The sequence below is a fragment of the Tenrec ecaudatus genome, chromosome 13 (assembly GCF_050624435.1).
Source record: "Tenrec ecaudatus isolate mTenEca1 chromosome 13, mTenEca1.hap1, whole genome shotgun sequence".
NCBI classification, from domain to species: Eukaryota; Metazoa; Chordata; class Mammalia; order Afrosoricida; family Tenrecidae; genus Tenrec; species Tenrec ecaudatus.
The window spans coordinates 45,604,564-45,618,645 of NC_134542.1; positions in this window are offsets into that span (position 1 = coordinate 45,604,564).

A 14,082-nucleotide genomic window follows, 5' to 3' on the forward strand; every position below is an offset into this window, starting at 1 on the left:
CCCCATGCATCTCAAACCCACTTTGCTATTTACTCTATGTCAGGCTTCATGAGATGTCCTCCTTTTGTTAGTCAGGCTTGACCAGATGACACCTATTCATACCACATCCTTTGCGCACGGTCTTTAAAAGGCTTATTCAAAGATACACGTCATAGGACAATTCTGATTGGTTAGATGTGAGTAAACAAGCATTCAAAACCCTGCAGTGTCAGCAGAGCTTTGAATGAACAGCAGAGAAACAGCAATCAGCGTGTCCCATTACCTAGGAGGGGGAGAGGGGCCAACAAGATGTTACACCTCACTGGGGTACCACTGACTCGTGTATAAGCCTAAACCCAGTTTTTCCTCGGCTTATACACAAGTATACACAGTATATGTATATAGTTTTAAGTATCTAATCATTTATTTCCTCAAGGAAATTTAAAATTACTAACAAGAGAGATACATAAATATTCTGTTATAAGATAAATATAGTGACATATTAATACCCTTAGTTGCTTTTATGGAAGATGAATTTACAAATATACTCTTGGTTGCAAACAGAAAAAGTTTTGAAAAATATAAAGGATGCTTTGCTCAATTGATGTGTGTATGGATTGTGAAAAGAGTTGTATGAGCCCCAGTAAAAAGATTTATTAATTAAAAAAAAGAAATTGTAATCCAGGTCAATTAGCCTTGTAAAAATATCAATAAGCCCCTCCATGTCTGTACAGCTATTGATCAAACTTTTGATGTGCAGCAGTGATAGTAGTCCTAATTTAGATGTCAACTCAAGTAACCTAGCACTTAACATTCAGATTAAAATGACTCAAGGTCTTATTTGCATACTATAGGATAAATAAGCAAACAGATGCAATACAATGAAACACAAAAGAGTAGAGATAAATTATGAAAAATGCAAAATTAGGGAAAGTATCACTGTCATATGAACTCCAGAAAGACAAAATAAATAATACTTTTCTTTATGAAGAGAAAAAGTGTTTAAGAACAAGTTGATACTAATATATCAAAAGACATTAAAGCATGGATGAGCTAAGTTCAGAAAACAAAGTGAAAACAACTAGAGATTTCAGGAATCCACAAAGAGTTCCTTGTGGTAACGAGGTAGATCAAAGAAGGAAGTGCGGGCTCGAAAGTGAGTAAAGCTAGCGTAGCGTCATGAAGCCTAATGCGGAGGTGGTAAATGATAGAATTTACTGTGTCAAAAATACATTGAAAATAGCTAATAAATTCTGTCCCCCAAAAGGGAAATGCAAAAGATTTAGAATAACAGGCTATTTAAAAAACTGGACAATATACAAGGACAAGTTTGAAAGCTATATATTTACAGTAGTTGAGGAAGTATGAAAATAAGTATTTTAAAAGAAATAATGGTAAAAAGAAAAAAGAAAGAATGGTGTTGATGGAAAATCATCTGAAGCCCTTGCTCTTTAATAGATGTGAACTAATAGTGTTGGTAGGTGTATAAACCAGTACAACCTTTTGAAAATTAGGTTAGTAGTTTCTTTCTTTTCTTCCCCCTGATATCCAAAGTTTAAATGGAAGACTGATTCTCTAACTCAGAGCAGGAATAGAGAAAATTAACCACTGCTTTAACAATAAAAGACTAGTGAAAATATTTGAACAACCTAACTAACTTGGCCTTAAGGAGGCCACTGAGCCAGATGTCCTCAGGAGGGTTGGTGGTTTCTAATAAAGGGAACTAATATTATGATCCAGCAAATCTATTTCTAGGCATAAAACTCAGAGAAATAAATATGTATCTCCTCAAAAGGCTTATAAGAAAATATTTCAGTTTTATTCATAAAGCCCCAACCAAATATTTATTAAAGTTTAATAAATTTAGTACATTGCTAAAATGAAAAAAATATGTAAAAATGTGGAATATTTTATCCTCTTAATGTGCTTAATACCTTGTTTATTATCATATAGAGAGTAACATGGCTCCTTCCCACACAGCAAACAGAACAAAACAATACAAAAAAAAACCTAATTGATATATAAAATTCAACTTTTTATATTAAACAAATATTATTTCTTGCATTGTTGGATATTTTTTATGTTAGTATTAGACTAAATTATTGCTCATATTAGTATTTTATTAAGTGTATGGTAGATTGGACCCATATACATCCCAAACATATTTTTATAGTTAACATTGTGCATTTTATTATTTAAAAAACTTTGGCCACCACTCTATGAAAATGATATTCATCTTAAAAGTAACTACATTGAGCTCATTGAAATAGCCAAGTCATTCTAATTCCCTCACTTGCTCACATTATCTGGACCGGAGTTCTCATTAGTCATTTCACAAGTTATGTGCAAAGAGCATACCTATGTTGCAATCCTGGCAAAGAGCCTTGCTGGCCCTCCTCGCTGTCCTGGTTTGATCAAAAGGCAGGGGATGGCAAGGCACCTCTCTCACAATGAATCAGAGACCTGTTATCTATTAAGATGGCACTTTCCCAATAACTATCCATGTTGCATGTAGTTGGATATTGTGTGTGAATGTAACAAAAATTACATTTGACAGCTAGCACACCCGTACCTCTTATGCATAAGAAATAACAATATACATGCAAGAACCCATTGAAATGTTTCAGTTACACTTGCAGGGACCCTAAAGGACTGATGTCACACAAGGTGTTGAAGTGATTAGGGGCTCAGAACTTAAACAGTCTTGTGACTGAACAGCCTCATGATCCCAGGTGAACTTGACATTTGATTGTACATCCTCATGAATTGCAGCTGCTATGGATGTCAGATAATACCCTACCAGGTCCTCTCAGCTGTTCAAGTTCTCAATTCACTGCCGTCAAATTAATACCATCTCATAGCGGCTCCATAGGACAGAGTAGCACTGACCCTGTGGGTTTCAGAGACAGACTCTCTCAGTAGGTTCTCTGCTCTGTTCTCTGCTGGCGGTTTGGAACTACTGAGCTTGCTATTCGCAATTCAATGAGTCCTTACACCTCCAACCCAACACTGCTCCAGCACTCAAAATCCCACTTACCTCTGACCAACAGAGAAAATAAAGGTTGGTTGCTATTGTTTCTCTTCTTTTGTGAAATCAGAAAATTTTATTCTTGATACCATTTTCTTTTCCCAAAACCATTTTGTTGGGAGCTATTACAGCTATCAAACCATTCTGTAGTTCAATCACACCAAGCAGTATTACACCATTGCTATTAGAACCAGCTTAAAAGAATTTCTTCCTTAGAAAATGAAGTTTGAGAAATGTACCACCAAAGTTCTGTAGAATAATAAACTAAGAGATTTCATTTTTTTCCACGGAGGGAGGATTCCTTTGAGACTGCCATTTTTTTCTTCTTTTTACAATTTTATAAGATTTCATCTTTTTAAGTTAAATTGACATACTGAAGTTTTTGAAAAAGTATTTTTCCTAACAGGTTAATAGTCATTGAATCCACTTAATTACAAAAAGTCATGGATCAACTTAAAAATAAAAATGAAGGGCTTCATTGATTTTTAAAGCCATTTTTTTGCATTGAATGGAAGTTACCATATCTAGAAAGTTCAAACAAATTATTTTGATAGTGCTCTAAATAAGTGTCTGGGTGATAAATCAGTTGAAATCAATGTTATTTTGGATGCTTATTAAACTACTTACAATTCAACTCTCCATCAGGCTTCAAGTAAACTGTTAGTTTTTTTTTTACTTTATCACTGTCATAGATTATAACATTGATTTTAAGTTGATTTCATTCATAAAAAAATTGCTTTCAAAGAGGTAAGCCAAAGAAAGAGCAAGTTCTGGCAAAAGTTTAGAATGTGTTTCTGGTTTGAATAAATCTACAAAAGGTGTTTAGTAATTTAATCAGATGGAAAATTAAAACAAATGAGCATGCCATTTATAAGTATTAACTATATTTCTAGATACTATTTGTAATTTGAATAATTCTAATAGCACTAAAATATATGGTTAGACTTGTAAAATGTCTCATGTTGATGGCAGAATACAGATTAAGTAATATTATAGTGTGCAATATGAATGACTATTTAGAATATGATAAAAAATACAAAAAGATAAGCTATTAGTCACTACAAAGTCCCTGGGTGTGTGAATATGCGCTTGCCTTTAGTCTAAAAATCTGTAATTTGAATCTAACCAGAAGATCCTTAGAAGATACATTTGGAGATCTATTTTCCAAAGCCCCGCAAAATCTATGAAGCAGTTACATTTTATACAGGTTGGGTTCCACAAATTGGAATCCACTTAAAGGCAACTGGTATCAATAATATTTAATATGTAATGACTGCCAAAAGAATAAATAAAATCTGTGTTGGGGGACTGCAACCAGAATGCTTCTTAGAAGTGAGAACAGTGAAACTTTGAGTTGCTTGCAGTTTGTTATCAAGAGGCCCAGTCTCTGGAGAAGAACAACTTGTCTTTAGAATAGAGGGTCACTGAAAAAGACAGTCACTTTTAGCAGAAGATGACCCTCAACCAGAAGGACCAGCACAGAGACTGCAACAATGGGTCCTTTCCTCGTAAAGATTGTAAGAATGCCAGAGGACCAGCCAGCGTTAGTTCTGTCGTACACAGGATCCGGCAAGTCTGAACCGACTGGTTGACATGATTCATTCCATTTTGTAGTGTCCATGAGAAGGCTTATCTTTTAAACCCCATTTTTTAGAGCTATACATGTTTGACTAATTTGATGGATAATGATATACATTTTTAAGTATGAAAAGAAAGGTATTTTGGATTTTATCTCCTTCTACATCCATAATTTTCTTTCACAACAAATCCCCTAGAGTGAAGAACTCTATGATCTAACTTTTAAAAGTTGAGCAGCAGGTGGTAGTGCTAGAAAGCAGCTATTTTCCAAGCATCCCTTAATAATTTAATTTGACCCACATTTCAGAGGAAAGCAACTGTCTTCAAAAGGAGAGATCTGGTAACAAGAAAATATAAAAATGAAAATTTGTAACAAAGGAACTTTTAAAAATTTTACAGGACCTATGAACATGTAGATATTGTATATGGAAAATTGAGAGATGAATTTTCTGGATAGTCTCAGGAGGAGAGTTTGAAAACTGCTACTTTCTACTATTTCCTTCCAGTTTTGATAGTTCCACTTAGGAGTTGAGGTTTATGGGAGAACCCCCTCTCCCTCAAGAAGGGTAACACTGCCATCGAATTGTTTCCAACTCGGAGAGAAGGTTTCTTAGACTGTACATCTTATGAAAGCTGACAGCCGTATCTTTCTGCCACAGGCAGCTGGTAGGTTTGAATCACAACTATGAGATTAACAGCCCAATATCTAATCCACAGAGCCACTCTTTTAGGGGCGCAGATACATCAGAATATGGTGATAGCCCCCCAACTCCATAGTTACTTTGTCCATCCAGTCTTCCATCTTAGGACCCTCCTACAAAGGATTGTTCTGTTGTTCATAAGATCAGTATGACTCAGAACTGATTTGATGGTACCTAACAATGACGACAACAGCTAAAACTAACTATAACTAAAAGAATGGATTGATGGTCATCATTTCAAGAGGTAGTATGTGATCCAGAACTGGCAATTTAAAAGAATAAATTCAGGTTGCACTATACCAATGACTTAAAACAAGCTAACAAATCTCTAAGAATTGATGACTATTAACTAATATATTTCCAAATAGATACAAAACTGGGAGTGTTTACTCACTGATGCCAAGAAATTGGAAAAAAGTCTATATCTGTACTCATTCCAAAGAAAAGGTGATTCAAAAGGATATAAAAATCACCAAGCAGTATCACTAATATATGCAAGTAAACTTGTGCTGAGGATAATTTAAAAACTTGACCAGCAATATAGTTCAAGAACACCGTATGTTGAGAAGCAAGGTCGTGTTTTCTTCATATGGAAGGTTGACAATATGCCTTCGTCCAAACTTGCTGCTGCATTCTTCTTCAGATAGTTCAGCTTCCCTGATTATTTGCTTGCCATATAAATTGACTAGGTAAGTGGATACAACCGTGCCTCTCACCTTTCTTGTTTGCTAGTATGCCAAACTCTGTGCACCAGCACTTGTCTATCAGTCTGTCTACTGTGATAGCTTGTGTGTTGCTGAAAGGCTGGAACCTATGTCACTAGTATTTCAAATACCAGCAGGGTCAACGAAATTGAATAGGTTCGGCAGAGCTTCCAGACCATGAAAAAGTAATAGGTTGGCCACTAGGTAAGAGCAATCATTTGTGCCTGCGTATTTGTGCAGCCATGTTTGTGTAGATGTGAAGAGCCATAGCTCCACACGTAGTTGGTTTTAAGTTCTTATATTCTTCATCAAGTGGAAAATGCCATGGGTTGGAACTCTAAATTTATTTAAAGATTTAAAGAAAAAAATGTGTAAGGAAATAAAAATAATCTAAAGACATGGTTTATTCATACAATTGCTGTACAATAATACTTTTTTTGCACGCTCAAGGAAATCTTTGATAATTCAGTCTGATTTTATTTCTCTTTTTACACACTTCATAAATTAGGGAGTCAACCCGTTAATCATGTTTTCGAGATGCCTATGAAGGTAGATGCTACATGTTTGAGCAGTCATTTCCTAGGTTTGTGCTGGTGTTCAGGAGACACCATGGAACAGTATCAGCGCAGCCACCTGTCTTTGTCCTTTGTCAACAACTGTATTTGTAGACCACAGGAAATAGGTTCTATTTGGTTCAGTAGTTCTTGGCAGAAGTATATTTCTGGGCTGGGACTGACTTGACCTCTGGCTGTTAATGGTGTGCCAAATGTTAATGCAGGCAAAGAATGAGGACCTGCCTGCTCCCACATTTTCTGTAAATGGTGTGCTTGGTACAGATCCCAAAGCCAGCTTCCCCTTTTGTTGCAGGGGTCTGGTGCGGGTACTGATGATATAATGATATCGAGTTCTTCATTCAACCAATATGTGTTGAGTGCCTATGCTGTGCAGTAAGTTCCAGTTGCTTTGCCTTCTCTATCTTCCTGTGATCTAAAAAGATCTGTCCTCCAACTCAAATTCATGAGTCCCTCATCCTAGTTATGTTTTAGCATTTTTCTATAGTATTTGAATAGTAATTTTTTTATCATTTTATTGGGGGCTCATACAATTCTTATCACAATCCATACATACATCCATTGTGTCAAGAACATATGTACATTTGTTGCCATCATCATTCTCAAAACATTTGCCTTCTACTTGAGCCCTTAATATCTGCTGCTCCTTATCCCCTACCCTCCCCACTCCCCCCTACCTCATAAACCCTTCATCATTCATGAATTATTATTATTTTATCATATATTACAATTTCCGATGTCTAACCCCCACCTTCTTTTCTGCTGTACCTCCCCAGGAAGGAGGCTATATGTAGATTCTTGGAATCACTTCCCCCTTTCTACCCCACATTATCTTCACCCTCCAGGCATCACCACTCTCACCACTGGTCCTGAAGGAGACATCTGTCCTGGATTTCCTGTGTTGCCAGTTGCTATCTGTATCTATGTGCATCCTCTGGTCTAGGCAGATTTGTAAGGTAGAATTGGGATCATGATAGTGGGAGGCGGGAGACATTTAAGAACTAGAGGAAAGTTATATGTTTCATCATTGCTACCCTGCACCCTGACTGGTTCATCTCCTCCCTACAACCCTTCAGTAAGGGGTGTCCGGTTGGCTACCAATGGGCTTTGAGTCTCCACTCTGCACTCACCCACATTTTCAATGATATGATTTTTTGTTACTTTATGCTTGATACCTGATCCCTTCAACAGCTGATGGTCACACAGGCTCGTGTGTTTCTTCCATGTGGGCTTGGTTGCTTCTGAGCTAGATGGCCACTTGTTTATCTTCAAGCCTTTAAGACCTCAGATACTATACCTTTTGATAGCTGGGCACCATCAGCTTTCTTCACCACATTTGCTTATGCACACCTTTGTCTTCATTGATCATATCAGGGAGCTGGGCACCCACTGATGTAATTTTTAGTTCTTTCATGTCTGATAACTGTACCCTTCTACACCTTGTGGTCAGACAGGCTGGTGTGATTCTTTCATATGGGCTTTGATGCCTCTCAGCTAGATGACCACTTGTTTATCTTCAAACCTTTAAGACCCCAGACGCTATATCTTTTGATAGCTGAGCACCATCAGCTTTCTTCACCACATTTGCTTATGCACACATTTTTCTTCAGCAATCGTGTCGGGAAGGTGTGCATCATAGAATGCCAATTTAATTGAACAAAGTGTTCTTGCATTGAGTAAGTGCTTGAGTGGAGACCCAATGTCCATCTGCTGCGTTGATACTAAACCTATACATATATGCACTTAGATCTGTTTCCCCACACTCATATAAATATATTTACATATTTACATTTCTGTCTTTGGCCCTCTATAAATACCCTTTGTCACCGAGTTCTTTCCTCTATTTCCTTTTACTTTTCTCTTATCCCACTTTCATGCTCAGCCTTCATTTGGGTTTCAGTAATTTCTCTCAGTTACCTTGCTGATTCCCGACCAGGCCTCTCACATCCTCCTTGCTCCTGATTGTGGATCACTTATTGCTCCCCTGTCCCTGGGTTGGTCAGCACCACCTCCACACAAATGCACTTTTAAAATTTAAAAAGATAGTTGTGGTCATCCAGCTCACTTCTTTGCTGAGGACATTGACACAGTTACTTTAAGTGATCTTCATCTCATTCAATATTATATATGTATACTGATGCTTTAATTATGATTTATAGACATGTATATTTTGCATTCATACTTGTTATTTTCACAAAGTCAAAGTCATTTCTTGAAGCATGATTTTCCCTAATTAATGAAGGAATTTGATGATCTATGACTTCTTATCTAATAAGAAATTAGATTTTCTTGGCAATTACTACCATGATGTCAAGCACTCCATAAAATGAAAGAAAAAAAAACCAGAAAGCATCACTCAGAAACTTAACCTCAATATTGATAAAGTAAAAAATGTTATGATATATTAATTCTCTTGTATATTAAGCATCATTAGTATCCACCGGACTGTTGTGATCACATTCATGCAGCACATTAAAACCTGAGAGAGAGCTGGAACCTGTGATAGGTGGAAACCTCTCAGAAAAGAAAATACTGTATATGCTCATATGTAAGCCAAGTTTTTCAGCATATTTTACATGCAGTTTTTGTGGTAAAATTAGGTGCCTCTGATGATAATTGGGTCGCTTATACTCAAGTATATACGGTACATATTTTCTACTTATTTCATTCACTATCATCAAATTGATTCTGACTCGTGCTCCTATAGGACAGGGCAGAATTGCCTCTGTGGGTTTCTGAGACTCTAACTCTTTATGAGATATAAAACTTTATCTTTCTCCCTACTATTGGCTGGTGATTTGAATGGCAGACCTTGAGGTTAGCCGTCCAGCCCGTAACCACTATGCGATCAGAGAGCACTAAAACAGTGGGAAACCTGCATCCTGTTAAAGGCTCAGAAAGACTGGACCATTCCAACACATTCGAGCTCTCACCGGTTTCAATGTATGGGCTTTATATATGTAGAACAATTATTGTTTCAATGCAGAGTGATTATTTTTATTGCTAAGAGGTGAAGAAAATAATCTAGTACTATGTAGAAGTGAACTAAATCTATATTTGCTCCTTTCTGCTTGCATATATTTGTAGTGTTAGCTTTTATGTCAACTTGCACTTGTGCAGGGGTAGAGCCCAAATGTCAATCAGGTCACAGTCTGAGGCTGCCTCCTAGAAGGTGTGGCCTGTTTGTTTGTAAGAGAGATGCTGTTTTGCCTCCTCTCTGTCTCTCTGTCCCATTGCCTCCTTGCTTACTAGGGCTCTGGGCCTAGGTGAAGAACCAGTCTCCTTGTGAATTTATGAAGTACAGAGGAAACATGTGTCTGGGAATCTCCCTCTCTCCATACTTGAGGGATGGGAAGAAAGTGGTTACTAAGCAGAATGCATTGGAAAGAGGATGATAGCAGATCAAAGGGTTAAACCTGACTTGCACAGTGAACACCTTGTCAGTTGATCCCCCTCTGATGCATGCTGGACCTGATTTAGGTTCCAACATTTTTGTTTGTTTCCGTTGTGGTTGTTTGTTCATATTAGGGTTTACTTCAGACATGTTATGTCATTGAGGGGCCACACTGTTAAAGTTGTGTTATATATTTTTCTGTGTTTTAATATTTGAAATCCAGGATTGATGAGCCTCTTGGAACAGCAAGTAGAATAAGAGTTTTGGGGGGAAGTGGGTACAGTAGTTGGTGGGGGTGTGTGGCGGGGGATAAAAGGGACCCAATGTCAAGGAGTCTAGGAAGGAACAGAATGTTTGAAAACTGATTGTGGTAGCAATTGTGCAATACTGTTTGACATGATTTAACTATGGAATGATATGTGTTAACTCCAAATTAATAATTTTAAATGCACACACATATAAATGCATCTAATGGTAATAAAGCTGTATGGAAATTTATTTGAGTCAAACTTTGCAAATTGTTAACAAGGGAACCAATCCTTCAACAAATGTCATTCTGCTTGTTTTTATACTACATTGGGTGCTCATTGGGCTTCTAACACCGAGATCCAAAGTTCAAAACCACCAGCCTCTCTAGAGAAAAAAGCTGAGTCTCTCTGCTCAGTATCAGGTGCAGTTCTGCCCTGCACCGTAGGGTTTCCTTGAGTTGGAACCCATTCAATGGCAGTGAGAGAGAGCTGGTCCTTGCCCTTGTCTTCTCCATAGTGTCTCCCTTATTTTACAGTTTCTAAAATACGGATGCCTTGTATTCCACTTTAATTCTTCCTTCTAAGTCATTCTGTGCTATTAATTTTAATTCTTACATGTACTGCAGGAACACTCAGAATATACTCAAATATACCTTAAATAATATTTTATTTTATGTTTCTATTCAGATTCTCATTCACTGAGTTGTTCTTAGAAACTACTTACTGAGTTAAATGGACTGGAAAGAATTAACATCAGAACAAATGCTAATGACCTTATTCAGGGGAAACAAATAATATTACATTTTGTTCATATCTAATGTACAGTAAGGTCAGACAAAAATTTCCTTTCCAACATAACGAGATATGTTATTTACAAAATTAAAATATTCTGTATACACACATATTTAATTACATTTACCCAGAAATCATTCAGATACCCAAACTTTGTTACATTTTAAAATAGGAAAGAGTACAAAAGCTATATTATTAATAAAGTTGCTATTAAGAATATGGTTCAACAATTACAAGGATCTACCTGTAACTACATATAATTTCCTCCCTGGAGGATGGACAACAGAAAAGTATGTGAACGGAGACATCAGACAGTGCAAGATATGACAAAATAATAATTTATAAATTATCAAGGGTTCATGAGGGAAGAGGGAGCATGGAGGAAGGGGAAAAATGAGGACCTGATGCCAAGGGCTTAAGTGAAGAGCAAATATTTTGAGAATTATAAGGGCAATGAATGTACAAATGTGCTTTACACATTGATGTATATATGGATTGTGATAAGAGTTGTATGAGCCCCTAATAAAATGATTTTTAAAATTAAAATCAAAATTTAAAAAGAGTTAGTAAAAGTTAATAGTGGCATAAAAAAAATATGGTTCAATAATTGATTAATATTATTGATTTAATCTAAATGAAATACAGAAAAAGGAAAGAAGAGTTCTAGGACATCATGCTTGTCTGCTATTGGAAAATCCTATTATATGTATTCTTTTTTAGTTTCTATTTATTAGAAAGTACTAATTTGAGTTTTCCTAACCTTTGGTCATTATATATATCTTTGAATATGTGTAGTATTAACCTCTGAATTTCAAGCTTAAAATATATTGATATTTTATTTCATTTAAAAGTATTAAATAAATTAATAAATATAAGCACTTATGACCTAATTTCAAGTATTAATTGGATAAAAATCAGATAATGAGAAGTCACAACTTAAACCTCAACCAGCAAATGTATTAAATTTGCAAAATAAATAATATTTTAGTTTAGATGTAAGAAATTCATAGGTTCCTTTTTATTTTATAGTGTATTCTCATAAAATAAAATAATTTTTGTTGCTTGAAACCTGGTCCCTCGGCCCTTCATGATCACACATGTTGGTGTGCTGCTTCCATGTGGACTTTGTTGCTTCTGGGCTAGATGGCTGCTTGTTTGTTTTCAAGTCTTTAAGGCCCCAGATGCTGTATCTCTTAATAGCTGGGCACCAGCAGCCTTCTTCACCCCACTTACTGATACACACATTCATCTTCAGTGTTTATGTGGGGAAGGTGCCTGAAGTGGTTGTGGGAACCGAAGGACTGGATGCTGCAGTGCTAAGACCAGGAAGCAGAGCAGAGGCGCTACAATGAGGCTGTGAAACAGCACAGCGGGCTGTTCAGCAAAACAAAGACGTAACCCGAGCATCTTCAGGCAGGAGGCTGGCTTGTAGAGTGGGGTGCCCTTCAGGTATTCTGAGCAGTAAATGAGTTTTTTTGTTTTTGTTTTTGTTTTTTTTCTTCTTTTACATTTTATTAGGGACTCCAACAACTCTTACCACAATCCATACATATACATACATCAATTGTACAAAGCACACCCATACACTCCCTGTCCCAATCACTCTCAAGGCATTTGCTCTTCACCTAAGCCCCTTGCATCAGGTCCTCCTTTTTTTCCCCCCCTCCCTCCCTTTTCCCCCCTCCCTCATATGCCCTTGGTAATTTATACCTCGTTATTTTGTCATATCTTGCCCTATTCGGGGTCTCCCTTACCCCCTTCTCTGCTGTCCCTCTCCCAGGGAAGAGGTCACATGTGGCTCCTTGTAATCAGTTCCCCCTTTCCAACCCACTCACCCTCCACTCTCCCAGCATCGTCCCTCACGCCCTTGGTCCTGGAGGTATCATCCACCCTGGATTCCCTGTATCTCCAACCCTCCTATGTACCAGTGTACAGCCTCTGTCCTATCCAGCCCTGCAAGGTAGAATTCGGATCATGGTAGTTGGGGGGAGGAAGCATCCAGGATCTGGGGGAAAGCTGTGTTCTTCATCGATACTACCTCACACCCTAATTAACCCATCTCCTCTCCTAAGCCCCTCTATGAGGGGATCTCCATTGGCTGACACTTGGGCCTTGGGTCTCCACTCTGCACTTCCCCCTTCATTTAATATAATATATATATATACACATACATATATACATATACACATAAATACACATACATACACACACTTATATCTTTTTTTTTTTGCATGATGCCTTATATCTGGTCCCTTGGGCACCTCGTGATCGCACTGGCCGGTGTGCTTCTTCCATGTGGGCTTATTTGTTTCTGAGCGAGATGGCCGCTTGTTCACCTTCAAGCCTTTAAGACCCCAGACACTATCTCTTTTGATAGCCGGGCACCATCAGCTTTCTTCACCGCATTTGCTTATGCACCCATTTGTCTTCAGCGATCCTATCATGGAGGTGTGCAGTCAATGATATGATTTTTTGTTCTTTGATGCCTGGTAACTGATCCCTTTGGGACCACTCGATCACACAGGCTGGTGTGTTCTTCCATGTGGACTTTGTTGCTTCTGAGCTAGATGGCCGCTTGTTTATCTTCAAGCCTTTAAGACCCCAGTCACTATCTCTTTTGATAGCCGGGCACCATCAGCTTTCTTCACCACATTTACTTGTTCACCCATGTTGGCTCCAGCTGTTGTGTCGGGAGTTTTTAACACTTACTGGAGCAAGTTAGAGACTGAAGACCAGAGAGACATGCCTGTCAATGTGGCTACAAAGAGACACTGTCAGAGGGGTAAAGGGCTGTATTTTTATGTGCTTTCTGGCCTGGACTTGTGGGAAACCTCCTAATTAAAACTCCTTAATCGTGATACTGTCTCTGAGTTCCTTGTGGTCTCTGAGCTCAGCAGAAAGTGGTGTTGCAGGTGCCCGAAAAGGGTAAAGGAAGTTAGAGGGTGGCGGCAAGTCTCACCTCTGCCATGGAGGACCCCGAACTGGGCAGGTAAGGAGTTGGATTCCCCTCTCCTTTTTCTAGCCAAGGAATGGAAGACATGGCTTCCTTGCTATTTCCTCAGACACAGTGCTTAGTAGTGGGGAAA